Source organism: Acromyrmex echinatior, chromosome 2 (assembly GCF_024713525.1).
Source record: "Acromyrmex echinatior isolate Ae372 chromosome 2, ASM2471352v2, whole genome shotgun sequence".
Lineage (NCBI taxonomy): Eukaryota > Metazoa > Arthropoda > Insecta > Hymenoptera > Formicidae > Acromyrmex > Acromyrmex echinatior.
This window is the reverse complement of record NC_141853.1, coordinates 2101214-2119346: the sequence shown is the minus strand read 5'-3', so window position 1 is coordinate 2119346 and position 18133 is coordinate 2101214. Positions and strand designations below refer to the sequence as shown.

Here is an 18133-nt window from a genome sequence, read left to right as displayed (position 1 = left end):
ATCGAAAAAAAAGTGAATTTTATTGTAATTTATCGCATCATAAGTAATATTTTTTATATTTATGAATCCTTGATATCGATATTATAAATTTATTGCGCAATTAATATCAATTTAATACATCTGTAATTCATTTATAATTTCTTCGATATGTGTGTTTTCAACAAAAAGCGATATTTACATTATATTATTCTACGTATAGGAATTATTATCTTCCTTTTACATATAAATAATACAAAGTGGATATTAAGATCGAGGCAAAATGAAGAGAGGGTGGTGCGTAAGCTCGGCTGTATCAACGGCAGGTGGTACGGCACGGGCGATGGGTGACCTCGAAAAGAAAGAACCGTATATTCGCCACCTTACCACGATCTGTGGTTGACCGTATTAGACTTTGTTCAATGAATAAATATTTAAATTAGTAATCAAGTTTATACTACACGATGATATTCGTGAAATATCGATTTTTTTATGGAGAGCAGATCCATTTTATCGTTCAGAATTAATATGAATTAAGTCGTTTTTCGTGAAAGCACAGCCTTCGATTTTGGAAGGACAGGTGCCCGAAGTATGATTCGCAAAACGAAAAAAACTCCATTAGCCATCTTGGCAGCTCGTATTGCGTTCGACTCGATCGAAATTCTTGCGCGTGCAGCTTTTCTCCGTTTTGGACCACCCGAAAATCCAATAAGACCAAGACAATTCGATACCATGTGTTACCCATAATATCATATTTGACACCGATTGTTCTATACGCGTCCTTTGTCTTTGCAAGAGCTTATATTATTCATTGAAGAGGAAAAATGCTGTTTCGAAGATGTTGCAGCAAATATTTCTAAAGATTTTGTTGCAATATCTTACTTTGAATAACTACCTTTTCATATGTGTAAATTTTTCCTTGTCATCTTCTCCTTGCTTATTTTGTCTTCTGACATCTCGGTTTGTTTTGTACTATTGTTCTGTCGTTCTACTTTAATCATTATTCTAGGAATCAATGGCTTGGAATAATTCATGGAACGATAATAAAATGAAAATAGAATATGTTATTAATATTTACAATTGGATAATTATATTAATATTAATAAACTTTGCAAATAAAATTAATATGCTATTTCGTAATATAAACGTGATGTATTAATATAGAATAGAATAGAATTCCCAGTTTAATATAAATCAAGAAGGGAAGTAGTAACATTTATATCGCAATTCTATAAATTAAATGGCACTCTTTCATATAGCAAGTTTTATAAATTCTTATTGTTAAATTATTTAACTCGTATATTCATGACCTATTCAAGAAATCAGGATGAAACAGACACTATCGTTAATCGAACGATATTTTATCGGCTCTTCGATGACGCTAACGAGTTTAAATCGATTCTTGAGAACGCTCGCTCGTGTCAGAATCTTGGTATTTTCCATAATGAGAGATCGAGTTTATTCTCAGCTAGATCAACAGGTTGGACTGACGCGAAGGTGCGTCCACGCCTCAGGTTAGATGATCCATACGCGGGGTGAAGAGTCGGTCGTTTGTCGGGGCAAATCTAGTGATAGCAATGAAGGGGTTGCTGACTGACGTCACGATGACGTAATGTCAAAGGCTGCTGTTACTTTCCCATCTCCCAGAGCCGATCTGTCCTACGGCTGACATTGACATTGCTCGAACCATCGATTTATTCTTCAACGAGGTAAGAGCAAATCGAGGATTATCGTGACCGTTTTACTAACACTGTTTAATCAGAGGTCGTTTGAATGATTTACTTTCTCTGTTCTCTATTAAGAGAATGATCGATTTTAGATATTTAACAGAAGAAATAATATAATACGATGTTAAAACGTAGTTATAATTCTCTCCCTCTCTCTCTCTCTCTCTCATTTGAATTCGCCGGATTGACTCTTTAATCTACGTTGTGATAATTTATGCTTATATTGATATAAGAGAAATTCCTAAAATTGGACATACGTAATACGCAAAAAAATATTTTGCTGCTTCAGAATTATAGCTGTTTTTTTGTATCTGATAGAAAATTATGTCATACGCATAGAATTTATATATTTATTTACACAAATCTAAATTCTATCTCTGTCATCTATACGATTAGGTGCAATACAATGTCGTAGTACTTGCTAGAAATTTATCTACTTTAGTTATTTTTCATACTTACAATTAGATCATTTTTGCTGTAACTGCATGATCACTTTTTTGAATAAATGTCTGTTTCAGCTGAAATTGTTCGATTGATGGATAGTTCGTAATCTGTTAGAATAATACATAGAGTAAACTCGATAAAGATGATCATAATTTTTTAAAATGTGAAAAATATACTTTTATTTTTATTTCTTAATCTTTAATCGGTGTCGTAGATGCATTAGATCCATGATATACACTAGTTTCAACGTAACATTTTTTCACGACGCAACGCCAGTGTATGTTTAGTTTATCATTTTTTATTGACACTTAAAGTAATAAATACTATTAAAATTAAAGAGAAAACACTCAGAAATTTAATATTATAAAAATATATTATAACATATGCATATTGACCATTTTATTTAACTTTTTGAGAAACGATAGCCATATATGTTTTATGCTAAAGATGCATATAGCATTTTGTAAAATTATAAATTAAACATATAATTTTATATATTTAATAGAAATATATGTATAATTATATATAATTTAGTTATAATTATAAAGATATATACTATTGCAATAACTTAAGAATAATTATTTAATTATAATTATTTTAAGTTAAGAAAACTAAAGATTTTTTTTTCTATAATTAAAAGAAAAACAATACTCATATGCGTGTATTACTTGGTTAATGACTTTCTTTCCCCAACTGTGACGGAAAAAAATGGCCATAGTATTTAGAAATAAATAGTGAAAATGAAAATAAAAATTATAGGTCACATTACAATTTATTACGTACCTTTATTACGTATATAACGTTGATTACGACAATTTCATTATAATTTATTCGATGTTATAGTAGCTTTTAGTGGATACACGCAAAACTTTGCATCGAAAGTAAAAATATCATAATTTTCACAATTTTATTTCCTCGATTATTTCGATATATATTGTGAAAATATATGCACATAACTACTGTAAATATTGTTTATTTTTGAGAATGACTACAAAAATGCACTAATGCATTAATGCACATAAACTATTGTAAATATTAGTTATTTTTAGAATGACTGTAAAAATGTATTACTAAGCGATTATTAGAAAAATTATAGTCTATGACCATCTTTTCCGTATGTCTATAGACTATAATTTTACCCAAGTTTAGTCGTTGTAATGTAAGCTTTAAAGGTAGATACAACGGCGTTGCTGTTATCGATCAATTATACGTTAATTGTTAAGATGTTATTGATTAACAATGCAGTAGGCCTAATAATGCATTAAATTTAGTACGTTATGTATGCCAAGATAGTGCGAATCTAAATAAGTTTTAGCCTTCACAGATTCTATATACTTGAGAATGATAGAAAAATCGCATAGTTATAGAGTGATTATCTTTGGCTCGCCGCGCGCCGTCGCGCCAGTATATGCCGTAGACAGCATAAAGAGGTACTTTAATTTATTTCTTGATAACCGTTTGAAACCTTGACCTTGTGCGTCATAGTCGACCATATATTCGGATTATATTTCCAGTGACTCAGACCTCGAATCATCTCAACAGTCGCGACTTAACGACATACGACGTGATGTCTAAGACGGATAAAAATCTCAGTTTTAAAAAATTTCTCTATTTAGAATAAAATTAGTCCATAAACGACATTTCAATCCATTCAATTATTGATGTCACACATGCTTTCAAAATCTAAAATTTAATAATTTCTTTTTAAATAAAATTTCGTGAAAAATATATAATTAAATTAAAAAAAATTATCAAACAACTTATAACATGAAATATTTTTTTCGATATTCCTTGTACTGATTTGAATTGTGATTTATGAAAGTCTCAATATCTGTCTCATTATCTCGTAAAGCTCATAAAAAAGATTTATTTGAGCATTAGCGTTGTTAGCAGAATGCACCGACTGTGTGCTCTTTTTCGATATTTTTAGGACCGAGTCGGGACTCGGGATTAACGGTCGACCATTCCAGAAATCTGCGATCGACGTCGCGTCGCAAGGAAACAATAGTGTTCGACCAGAATACACTGTTCTTCGGTTGACTCGTAATAATTTAGAATGAATCAGAAGTCTTTTGCGTTAGCGAAAAGAGACGCAGAGAATTTATCCACGATGGCGATTCATAGATCTCAACGGTTCGAGTTAAAAGCTTCGATCGCTGTCTTTTTGTGTACTTATTTACGTCGGTAACGAGTGCATTGTCCTACGGTCGTATCAATAAGAAGATAGCACGCGCTTATACTTGACAGAGCGAAAGTCCATCTGGATCATTGGCTTCTATATTTATGACAGTATCTCATTAAATGTAGTTAGGCAGGGTTGGGTAACTCAACTTTTTTTTTAATTAAGTTAAATTAAAGTTAACAGCTATTAAAAATTTAACATAGTTAAGTTAAATTTGTTTTATTCAAGTTAATTTTTTTTTAACTAAATTAAAAAACTAAGAAAATTAACTTTTTTAGCTAACAAGGACAGACTTCACATATGTATTTCACGGATTTTGATCAGTTTTTGCGTGATTATTCTGGGACACCAAAAAATAATCCTTGTAAAACAGTAAATTGCACTTCTGCGTATTTCTTGAAAAAATCGTGATTTTAAGTCACAACGACAGATCGTTTTCAAACTTCTTTATTCTTTGTTTAAACGTGAATGAAATATTTGAAATTATTTAAAATTAGAAAAATACATCTCCGATAGACATGAATTCATGGATATGAATGTGTAAACATATAATCCGAGTATAAGATCCGTAACTCTAACTATCCAAATCTGATGTTAAATTTTAAAAAATCAAATTAAAAGTTAATAGTTATTGATAAAATATAACTATATAAAGTTAAAATGTTAAGAGTCTAAAATGTAACTAAATGAAGTTAAAATTAATTAACTTTTTAACTTAATTTTTAACTTTTTAACTGCATTACCCAATCTTGTTAGAAAGTAAAAAATCTAATAAATCTATAAATATTATTGAAAAATATTGTTTATAAAATAATTGCTAAATAATAGTTAAATTAAAAGTACAATTTTACTAAAATATCTAAAAATTTAGCTACATATAGATTTAAAAATAATTTTATTGGACCATCAAAATAATTATATAGGAAATTCAAGCATGATAAGTATATATTGCAAAAAAATTTGACATTTTAGCAATCAATTTGAACATCTTACATAATTATTTCAATAATCCAATAAAATTATTTTCAGATCTATACTTAGCTAACTTGTTAGATTAGCTTCAATGAAATTGCTCTTTCCATGTTGAAATAGACTTAATTATTATTACGAGTTATTCGTACCAATTATCATAAGCTACTCGTATCAACGATACTCGTTAATATTATAGTTTCTAAACTGTTATTGAAATGTATTCAACTATCATTTGAGTGAAAATTCTATCAGAACCGTTTAATTATTTAAATAGTATATCGATAACCATAAAAATAATATGGACAAATTTTTGTTCTACTAGTCTCTTAATTGAATAAGAAAACGTGGTCAGCTGACGTTGGTAAGAAGCGCCGTACGGTTATTCGCAATAAAAATAATTTGGCGATGAATGAGGGTAGACGATAGTCAGAAGAGAGAAAGGCTAACGTAAGATATTTTTATTGAACGTCTGCAGTCTGGATGCACGGCCGGCCGTTCACCCGATGCACTCGTCGTTTCATACCAATCCATACGCGATCCTTGCTCTCGATTATTCTTCTCTTCTCCTTCCTCTTCATTCTTTCTCTGCATTGTATGGCGTTTACGATCCAAATTCATGACGAAACAAAGTTTCTGCATATTCGCGAATTCTTCATCCAGTTCTCAGCCCGCCGTTTATTGCTTTATGAAATTACTATCGAAGTAATACTTTTCTTACATCATATACACATATACTTTTTCAGATCAGAATTTACTTTTACCATGAAAATTCGGAAGATTATTTTAACACGGAAATTTTAATAAGTGATAACTAGATTTAAGAATATGAATTTAATCGAATTTGATCGATGGTTACTTGTCTCGCATGATGTGCTCAAATAGATTTCTGTGCTTTCATTTGCGCGGCCCTGAAGTCGAACAAGATCGGTCGCGTGGGTGCATTTGTCCCGTTGGAGGGGCATTGGATGCTGAGGGGTTGTCCGGGGGGTGGGGCAGGAGACGGTCAACCATGGAACGGACGAACCAACAGACAGGGATGCACCGACCTTGAGGGGATTTTTGTGTCTACCGTAGTGCGTTAACCCCGGGAGCTGAGAGCGAGTGTGGCGTGCAACGCGTTAAAGGAATGAGGGAGAATGAGATCTTTCAGTTCTTTGTCTCCCTTTCCCTCCTTTTCTTACAGACTGCGCCGCCCTTTTTCCCATCCTACTCGTTGTTTGCCCAGTCAAGGTTCAGCCCAGCTAAGTTCGCGCTAAGAATCGGTTATCTCACTCAACCCCTTCGTCTCTCGAACTACACTCTGTCTTGGATCAATAAGACCATGTTTATACTTTATTTGCCATAATCTTTCTTTAATAATCTGTCATTAATTGCACAATCGAAACAGTCAAAATACAATTATAGTTATATTAACTTTAAATTTAATTGATTATTTTAAAAAATGTAATATAATTGATTAAATTCTAGTAATTGTACAAAATGTAGGTAATAAAGGCTTTATTCATATTTGGTAAATGATTGTGGCAATTGCTATTTGATAAGATATAAGAAAAAATTTCTTGAAAGTGTTTTGTTAAAAAACATTGAATTTTTGTTTCTTGTTTTTTTTTTATAGATAAATTAAACCATCATAATAATTGATTACTTATCTTGTCCATAATTTCAAAAAAGTTCGCCGAAGCAATCTTGTCTCTTTCATCGATAGGACCTTGATCTGTTGGTCGTTTCTATCGCGTGACATCCAATTATGAAGCGATTCGGTACTTCTGGGAGACGGGTGGAGCGAAGAGAATACGCACCAATGGGCTTATCTGTTCTACCCAACGAGCAATTAATTCAATGACAATGCTCATCGAGTTTCTCATACGCATTAAGACTGACCTTTCGGTTCAGTGAGAAAAAAAATCTTTTTGATACAATTAGGCCTACCATACTGCGGTAATTGACGAAGTTCTTTTTTATATTACGAATTAAAAAATTATCAGAATGAAAAAAAAAACATTATACGTGTTACAATTTGATAAAATATACTTATGACTTAAATATGCTTATTCTATAAAAATCATAAATATGTATATATTAATCTGATAACAAAGAATACCCAAATAGCACACAGCACTTACAAAGCGATAAAAAAGCATATATAATTGCTTTTTCAGCGCTTTACAAGCGTTGCTATTTGGGTGAATAATGATAATTAATAAGTTAAATAATCTTAATTGATTTGTTTACACAAAAATCATTAATCTTCGAATTAATTCATTTGTTTTTGAGTGGTTGAAACACAAAGAAACGCTGATCGTGTTGACTTGTTGAAGGAAAAATAAAGATGCGAGAATGGGATGGCATGACCTCGAAGGGCGCGGTCGAGTTCACACTAGACTGAAGCTGCCCTTGTGCCTAACTGGCCTTGAGACGGCTCGACCTGCCCTACCCCAGCGATCCGGCATTCTCATAACACATATGAGATTTCTCGCGCACACAAAGATCAACGTTTCCTAAATTCGCCATTTGATTTAATCTTCGTGCGAAATTCTATCGACGAAACCTTGTGTCTGCGGAAACGCTAGTAAATAAAATTTGTATCTCATTTCCAAGTAAACTTTGGCACAATTATGATTTGAGAAGTTTAAATTATACAGAACATTTCGCTCCCTTACTTCAAGAATGATACAACTCATGATTTTCCATGAGTTATTACCATGAATGATTTATAACGAATTCGATTGCACGCATTTAATGTGCACAATTAAAGCCGTCGTATATAAATTGAAAGAGATTTGTATTATAAATATATAAACCGATTAAACCGTGAAATACTCAATACACTTTATTGTGCTGTTAGATAAAATATGTATTTTATGATTCGAAATATTTGCATTTTATTTTTATACTCTAATTAAATCAATATACACAACGGCTTTAACATGCAGCAGTGCTATTAAGTAAACATTATCCATCAAAAGTGATTTAACTTAACTTCATAAAAAATTGTCAAAATCACAATTTAAAAAAAGATAGATTTTTAAGGTTTATGAAACGAAAATAACAAAGATGACATTTGATCATGTTAAAAATAGATATATTTTTTGTCGATATTGTTTGATTAATCAATTTTTTATTAGATTGAAAAATTGTTTTTCTTCTTTTCTGAAAAATGTAATTTTTTTTATTTGCACTACTTTTAAAGTAAAGAAATGATTTAATATTAAAATTTATAAGTTTGAAAAATACAAAAAATATAAACTTCATTAAATTTACGCTTGAAACCATTTTTTACGTTCGTCCTCTTATTATAATACTAGCGATGGGTTCAAAGTTTCTGTATAAATATAATATAAATGTAGGTTATCATGTGTAGTTCGGAAACATCATTTTTTAGGCAACGGAGAGCATAGTTCGAACTTTTGCATATATATTGTGTAAGCAAAAATTTTAGCTAGAGTAAAAAGATGTTTCCGCCCGGGATCGAACCGGGGACCTTGTGCGTGTGAAGCACACGTGATAACCACTACACTACGGAAACGTTGAAGCTCTTGGTGTTTATTTGAGAACATGAATGTAGATGTTTGCTTCTATCTCATATGATACGTGGATAACATTTAAAAATGTAAAATATGATCGTGCATTTTTATATTATTTTATTTTTATTTAAATTATTTCATTTTGTACGCATCTATATTATAAATATGTGAAATATTTATCGATGACAGCAAAATATTTTAATAAATAAGTTGAAGTTTTGAAGTTAATAATCGGTTTAGCTGAATTTTATAATCAAGGAAAAAGCATTTTGAATAAGTAAAATATATTGAACTCGTTGAATATGCATTTGTCGCTAGCAATATTACAACTCTTACTTTTTCTAGAAAGAAAGTGCACGTTCGCGTATTTCTTGCAACTTTTTAGTTGTCTACATATTGCGTGTCATAATAATGTTATATGTCTAGTTAAATATGATAATTTTTTAATGTATAGTATGTATAATTTTATTTTTATTTTTATTTTTATTTTTATTGACAATATTAAATAAAAAAAAACAGATCAAAAAATGTTCAACATAAATAAGTGTTTGAACTGAAAATTATAAAAAATTTGTACCATATATTATGTATCATATATTATGAAACACTAAGAATCGCCTTGATCGAATATGATCCTCTTTTCTCATATGTATTTATTTATTAAATTTTGAAATTTAATTAATAAAAACAAAATATGTATTAAAAAATTATCATGTAAATTAGATTTTGTGTTTCTTTAACTTCAATATTAATTACACTTAAATGTGTAAAATATCAACCTTTTAGCATCCATTAATATTCATATTTGATTATCTCTTTGACCAATCAGCTTTGCCCTTTTCTCGTTTGTAAGTTGGCATACTTTCAGCAGTCACGATCGCAAAAAATTTTCAATTCTACTTCAGTTCATTTCCTGGTTGCAGCAACGAGTGAAGTTGCACCACTCTATCATCGTCAATTATATCGTTTAGCGACGTTTGTTGAAAAAATTCAGTTCTATTTTACGAATTAATAGAAAGAAAAACCATATATTCAATTGATTTTCAATTGGCCTAATGAAAACTTAACACGATATTTGACATAAGAATTTAGCAGCAGAATCTTGAGTTTCTTTGTGGAAAAATTGTATTCATAAAAAGAAAGTGCACGACTTCGTGATATATATCCCGGAATTGTGGTAGACCAATCAAATAACTGGATTTTAATAATAACAGGACTATGTCCTGTACTTCGAGAGCTCGAAAAGTCGAAGCGTGACCTGACGATCAACGAGAGAGCGCAACTCGCGAAACTCTTGGTGATCTCTTTATCTTCCTGGATTTCGACGTCAGAGATGCTCTTAATCCGCGCAAAAATATCTTAGCGAAAGCGCGCTTTCTGCACGACTCCTGGTTCGCACGCTTGCATTGTTTATGATAATAAGTTTTGCAAATCAATTAAATTGCTCTATAGGTAATATAATGAGAATAATAAATATACAAAAAAAAAATATTTCACGTTTCACGTGCGGTGTCTGGTGTTTATGTCGGAGATATACGCATAAAAATATTCTTCACAATAAGCATAAATTTCACAATGTATGCAACACTTGAAACTTATGTGCTTTTAAATCAAAATTAATATTGAAGAACTCAAATTATTATCATATCTTTGCTGCTGTTTATGTTACGTATATAAATATCACGGTAGCACATATTTTATCTTATTATTATTTCAAGTTAAATGTGTTTTCGCGTTTTAGACGTACGCTGAACTTGATTATGATATCGCGAATCGTTGAGGCTTGAACATTGCGACATTTTGATATCGCCTAATACCATCCCGCGACTAAATGATTCAGAATTAATCGCAAGGCCACTTCGAGGAATTATTTATTTCAAATTAATCGATTCAAGGCTGCACGAGTCGTACACACATAATCCAAGGTTACAATATGTGAATTACAACTCTTATCAATTCCTCACTCGACAAGGTCAGACCTTTATCTTTCAACTTTATTTGTATCGGCATCCCATAGATTTCATTGCACGCATTAAATAAAAGTAACACGTACTTGTAAAATAGATAACGCAATACAATTAGAATACAATGTAATTAACACGATATAATGAGATTGTATGTAATTATGCTAGATTTATCATAATAATTACAAAAATAACATGATTCGCATTTGATAGCGAAAATGTCGTAAAGTATCATTTTTTGTTTAAGAGTAAATGCTGATTATCTTATCTTTGACACTGGTCAGTGTCAAAATTAGTATAAATTTCGAAGAATACAAAATATTCGTAATTGAGCTATAAATTTTATTCATTCAAATTCGATCATTAATTTATATATTCATTCGAAATTGTTGAGTTTTCAAAAATATTTATTCATGAATGTATATTTTACGAATATTCGTATTCATTCCAATAAAATATAAATTTAAAAAAGCTTTATGATAAGCAATTTTTTCCTCTTGACGTAATTAGTGACCTATAGTAGATATTCAAATACATTTTTGTGATAAAAGATCATTTATTTTACTGTTATACTAAATTTCGTTCATTAGTTTTATTTTTTTTATTTAAAATTTGAACTTGGATATAAAATTTAAGATGTTTACTCTACTCTTGATAAGAGTACTTCGCCAGAGACTATCTGTTAGCTTGGTACATTTTCTTACGGTTGATTTATAAACAAGCGTAATTGCTTAACTGCGCTACAGTCCGTAAAAGATTCTACTTTCGAGCTTAATTAAAGTTTAAGAAACATTTACACCGAGGAGAAAATGAAAGCTATCGCCAGTGCTTTTACTAAGAAATGTATTAAGGAGGTTCTCGCGCTACTTCCTAGTCAATAGACAGTTTATTCAAAATAATATGTAAAACGATTAAAATAATGGAATAAAAAGATTACTAACAATATCTTATGCCATTATACATAATCATTGTTAATTTTATATGTTATTAAGTATGTTCAAAATGACAAAATAAAAGTTGCAAGATATTTTATATTTGATATATACGCATCGTCCATTTGATATATATTCTAGTTTTTTTCATTGAAGAATATAAATTCCTTGTAAATTGTATGGTCAGTTTAAAAAGGTTATAAAAAGCAAAATATTACTCCAATATGTCCAATATGTTAAGAATTATTTGAAAAAAATTACAGATTATTCTAAATTGCATTTAAAAGTAACACAAAAAAATTAGGGACAGTTGATCAATCTGAATCAAAAGTTTCAATTAAAAATAATATTTTTTTAATTTATACTCTAATGGCAATATATGAAAGTGTATTATAAAATAATAATAAAAATTACAATTTTTATATAATATAAGTATTTTATGAATTTAAAAATATTTATGTAATGTTACATTGAGATGCAGACTAATTAAAATTAATTGTTCAGTAAATAAACAAAATATTTATTTGTTATAAACTAATTGATGAATCTCAATAAAACTTTACATAAGTCGTTTTTAGTATTTAAAATATTTATATTAAAAAATTTAGATTTTTGTTATTTTTTAAAAAATTTTTGTTTATATAACTAATATAAAATAAAATAAATAATCTATAAAAATGTGTTGTTCAATAAAACAGAATGTTACGAACACAACTTTCACATGTATGTAGTTTCTTTAAAGCGTAAATTAATATATGTATTTTATGCTCTTACAAATTCCTTAACCCGGAAGTAGAAGCGTTTCGAAACTAACGTTAGTCAGGCGTATCCTGGTTATTTTGACCGAAATATATTTTCATATGTATATGTGTTATAACTAGAATAAATAAATGATTATAATTACTATAAGCAATAATTAATAAAAAATGTTCTGATAATGCTTTATATTAATCAATTAAAAACAAAGGAACGTAATAATTACTGGAAATAATTATATTTATATGTTAAAATTATTGATATGTAACGAAATAATAAGGAAATTATAACAATTTTATTTTTTATTTATAAAAATATAATAATGGCGGAGACTGGCGAAGACGATAAACATTAACGCGAGTGCGCGCGTTACGATCTTTTAGACCGACCATTGCAAATATATCAAATTTTATGTAGATATAAGCGTGTTTACGTCATCTATTTTCGCACTACTATATGAATAAACATTAACAAACATTTACGCAAAGGTAAAAATATAATAAATTGAAAGATATAAATAGAAAACGGAAGAGTGCGGTAAAATGACCAATATGCGATCACTGAGTTAAATGAACTTTACGAGAACAAACTTAAATGTTTACTTCATAATTCTAACGATTTTTAAATTACTGCCTTATACGCAGGTGTCTCAATTTAAAAAAGAATAATTACAGAATAAAGTTATATCTTCAACTTGTAATATAAAATTCTATAAATTTAGAATTAAATATCTTCAAAATGGTAAAAGTCAATGAAATTTTTTCTAGATTATTGATATTATTAACTTTGGTTTTACATGTATATTATAGACTTGTCTTATATTTCATCAAACGCGAGAATCTCCTTAAATAATGTAGTTATGGTCTCACAAAGTGGGAATGAATGCGAAATCGAAAATATTCATAATCATATTCATAAATAGACTCATTCAAATTGAGTAAAAAATACGTATTTATTCATTTCTCATATAAAAACAATTGTATTCATACTGGTATTCATGTTCATTCATTTATTCAAATACTAGATATATTTATCAAACAAACTAGTCAAAATAATGTTATTATCTAAAAAAATTATATAATACAAGTATAATTTGATTGTGCATACTGTCCTCATTTTTTATCACGTTTGCTACAGATATTGTAAGTCAGGCATTTAAGATTAAAGAATTAAAATACGAATAGAAAGCATCGAATTAGATACAGTCGTGATCGCGAGAGAGAAGATCATCTCATTAGCAACATTTTTTTCAGCCAACGGACCAAGCGATAGTTGATGTAATCGCGATAGACCGAGGCGACCAAAAGTGGGAGAAATAGGCGCGACCTACATATTGTTTGGGTTCGCGTTACACAACCTGCATATACGGCGAGTTGTAGGAGGGCAATGACCCGCTGTATCGACGCGGAACAGGGCGGCTATACGCTCGTGAAAGCGTGAGACGGCGGCGCACCACGTGGCCCACGTGAACAGCCGCTTTCGAGTTTCACGACGCGTACAGCACGTGGGCGAGTATAGTCGATCGCCCGTGAACGACACGGAACATTGTAATTATCTCGATATTGAACTGGCTTGAGGAAGCGCTACACGTGCCAGAGATCTCAGCCAGAAATCTCTGCCTACGGGATGCGCAGAGGGGTGCGTGAGTAAGGTCACATGTGACGTATCATGTCGCGTATTTTCTTAATGCTTAAAATCTGGCAATAGTATAATGCATGATGCGAGCACGTATAGATTACGTTTTATTAATGTTAGAAAAAAATTCACATTTATTAAAAGAAGTTACGCAATTAGCGCAAGAGATGAAATTAAAAAGATTGTTTTATATATATATATAAAAGATTAAGAAGCATTTACAGATATAAGTTTAGATAAAAGTACTATATTGAGAATGAATTCTAATTAGCATTAATAATTAGTTATTAATAATTACAAGATATGGATGAATATATGGCTAATAATGAATAAACCTTCTTGACATTTAAGCTAAATATAGTAAAATTTCTTCTTCTCTGAGAGAAGTTATGTATTGCAACATTATTAGAAATTATATGCTAAGAAATATACTGTTGGAAATTATATGCTAGGAAATATACTATTGGAAATTATACTAAGAGCAGGATTGGGTAGTGCACTAAGTTAAAAAGATAAAAGTTAAGTTGAAAAGTTAAAAGTTAATTAATTTTAACTTAACTTAGTTACATTTTATTGCTAACTATTAACTTTTAATTTGATTTTTTTTAAATCAATCCTTAGGTACAATGCGAGAGGCTAATGAGCATATAATTTAATAATTTTATATTGTATAATTGTTACTTGTGAACAAAAATAAGCAGATTCTTTAATAAATAAGCTGTAAGAAAAGAAAAATATGAAAAATTATGTAACAGAGTCAAACTTTTTTCTTTTTTTTTTTTGGTTCTTCGTTCGAATCAAATTTAACTTTTAACTTTTTAATTACTTTTTTTATTAACTTAACTTTTAATTCTATTAATTTTATTATGGATTAACTTGTATTTTAATTAAGTTAAATTTTTAAGGCTGTTAACTTTAACTTAACATAGTTAAAAAAAAGTTAGCTTATTCAACCCTAATTCAGAGCAGTAAAAAATTCATGATATAGTAAATATAGCAGAAAAAAAGAGTTAAAATTGTAACTTAAAAAAAAAACACAAAATTATATTCTCTCGTTCAAAATGAAAGTAAAATAAGTAGGCCGCTCAGATTACTCATATGTATGACAGTCGTATATCAAACCTGTGTTTAGTAACGATGTTTAATTGTTTAATAAGGTTAAGCGAACGGTTCGTTTCAAATTATTTCGCCACTGTATATTCTCGCTTATAATTATTCTGGCATTGACTTGCCATGGGAAACCAGAGCACATGTCAAGGGCGCCGATCGATTAGGGTTCCACGCGCCGTTGTTCAAGATTCTCTTGCTTCTTTAGATTTGCAACCTGTCACCGTTCCAATGAAATGGTTTGGAGAAATTTACGAGTCGGGAGTCGTGATAAATCAACGGCTGATAAAGAGTCTTTTATCAACGATATTACACAATAATCTAATTTTTTTGAATTTAGTGAATGAGTCGATTCACACCGATCTGTTTTAAGAACAGAATTTTTGAGTAAAGTGATACAAAATTCAAGTAAATTTCGCAATTAATGTGAAAATTAAAGATAAAATTAGATAGTAAAATAGTAAAATTTATTTTTTATTTTTATAATGATTATATTTTTAATTGGCTTTAAATCAATTTAAACAGTGCTTAAAAAATAGTTTAAATATCAAAATATTAGATATAAAATATCATAAAGTAAAAATAATAAGACTCTCAAATATTCCAATGAAAAGGGAAAAAATTTTGATTTTTCGAGACGTAATATATGACACAGACAACTCTCACTGTTGGAAATCCATATTATCATGAAGGCTCGGTGAAAGTAAAGTAGATTATACTCTGTATTTTCCCCTCCTACTATATTGTCCACATAGTTTTGCAACAATAACAGTCGCAATGACTAAAGGCCAATTGGTGAAACTTTCTTTCTGGATATCGCGTATTATATTAAAATAATTGTATACCCACGAGTTTATTTAAATTTCCTTAAGTAAGCGGATTAATGCTTTAACTTCCATTATATCAGTTATAGCTGCTAGATAAATTTAGTTAGCAAGATATCAAAATTATATATGAACTTCTTTAATAGAAATATTTAATCATATGTAATGTTAATAAATAAGAATCTATATACTTAAAATATGTAAAATATTTAATAATTATATAAATAAATATATATATAAATATATATATAAATATGTATATAACGTACTGTATCATTTATTTGACCTAAATTTACAGATCATAAATTTTCGTTCGTATAAAGAAAAATGTAGGTATAATATCTTTATATAAAGCATATTTATAAAAATCCTAGATTCTTCGTATTTGAATTTTTGCAAGGCAAAGATAAGTCGTGGCTGTTGTTAAGAATGTTGATCGTAAGCTTGCCAGCCGCTAGTTGTCCATTACACTTTTTGGAAAATTACGCGGCGAATGTACGAGTCTAAACAGAGACAATCGTCTTCGCAAAGCGAAGATGTGTCCGCACATTTTTTCACATCTTTCAATCGCCTCCATCACAGGGGATATCAAAAATATCGTGAAAACACCCGCGCATCCAAAGCTCGAACAATGAGAAAGCCGGCGTTTATACTCCTCGCCTTATTATTATGGCCCGATCGACCGTAGACGCGTATTCTGAAGGGTACGCGTGGGCGAGGACCAGCGAAAATGTGCGCGGTCGAGAGGGCGCTGGATGAGAGGGAATAGTGATGGAATCGATTGAAGAAAAGACCCAATTTGAATGTTTACCTCTGAATCGAACACATTTCTTTAGTTAAATGGTCTCTGATAAGAGGTACAATTGTTTTAACTTTCGATTTGAAAAGTTTTAAGTATTTCCGGAGCTGTCTTATACATTTTTCAGTTTTGCGGAAAAAAAAAACAAATCCTAACAATCAAGATAATTCACGATAAACTTAATCCCGTCACGCGGTGCGTGCACAGACGGTCGAACGTCTCTACGTGCAAATGTCAATGACGTCTAAAAATAGCGATCGAGTCGGACTAAGAAACGTCTCCGTCCCGATATACTGGAACGGTTAACGTTTAACAGCCAAAGATCCTAGAATTCGAGGACACGAAGGTACAAAGATCTCCGAGATACATTCCTAAATTCGATTGAAGAGATCAAAAGCGAAGACAGAATTGAATATAAATTGTATGAAATTGAATCAATTAAATGACGGCTGAAAATGATACTTCTAATTATGTAATAGATTAAGAAAGATTACTTTCACATCTGCCGTGGAGAGTCTTATTTTTTTGAAGGCATATACGGTATTAGCGCATTCTTACGGTTAGCCTTGAAGAATCGTCGTCAGAAATCAATGCGAGTCGTATTGTTCGTTTAAACAAATGCGTCACGCGGCCTTGAATCCGCCTTGGTTCTCTGAATTATTAGGGCAACAAATGTCGAACGATCGATTTTAATTGGCTGCATAATGCGATAACGCAATCTCGTTTCCACGAGACGAAACTTGGTCGATTTTCGTTTCGTTTTGTTTTTGCCAATTTAATTATCCTAATGGATGTGTATGCAAAATACTTGAATAGCTCAATTTTGCCGAGTCATTTTCAAGAAGCATATAAATAAATATTAAAACTTTGGATAAAAATTAAGAGGAAATCTATTTTCTGATTTTCTATTTTATCTTCTATTTTACATGAAAAGATAGAGAAAACAAAATACAAAAGGTATAAAGTGTGAAGTTGGGTCAGTCTATATCGCACATCACTTATAGTTATACTGTTCCACGCGCATAGAACGTTGATTGAAATGTTAATTTCGTTGTATACTAAAACGTCTGATAAGCCACGAGTACCTGCTCAGCAACTGTAAACACGTGGCTAAAAGTCAAACGCTTGTTCGCGGAGCAGCCTTGATCTCTCTAGCTCTATATTAGCTTTCCAAAGCGAAGTATTCGCATAATGTATAAAAACAAAGTTTGTTATTGTCTATTATATTGCTATAACGTGATGGATGATTAGATTCTGTGACGATTATTATTTAAAAAAGATCCAAGTAAAT

The 18133-nt window shown here is 30.3% G+C and overlaps 1 non-coding gene across 1 annotated transcript; it reads right to left on the bottom strand.

Annotated features, from left to right (window-relative positions):
• Positions 1–8754: 8754 nt before the first annotated feature.
• Positions 8755–8827, bottom strand: TRNAV-CAC (transfer RNA valine (anticodon CAC)). The gene has a single exon. It is a non-coding gene; the product is annotated as a tRNA-Val (tRNA).
• Between the last annotated feature and the right edge of the window lie 9306 nt (positions 8828–18133).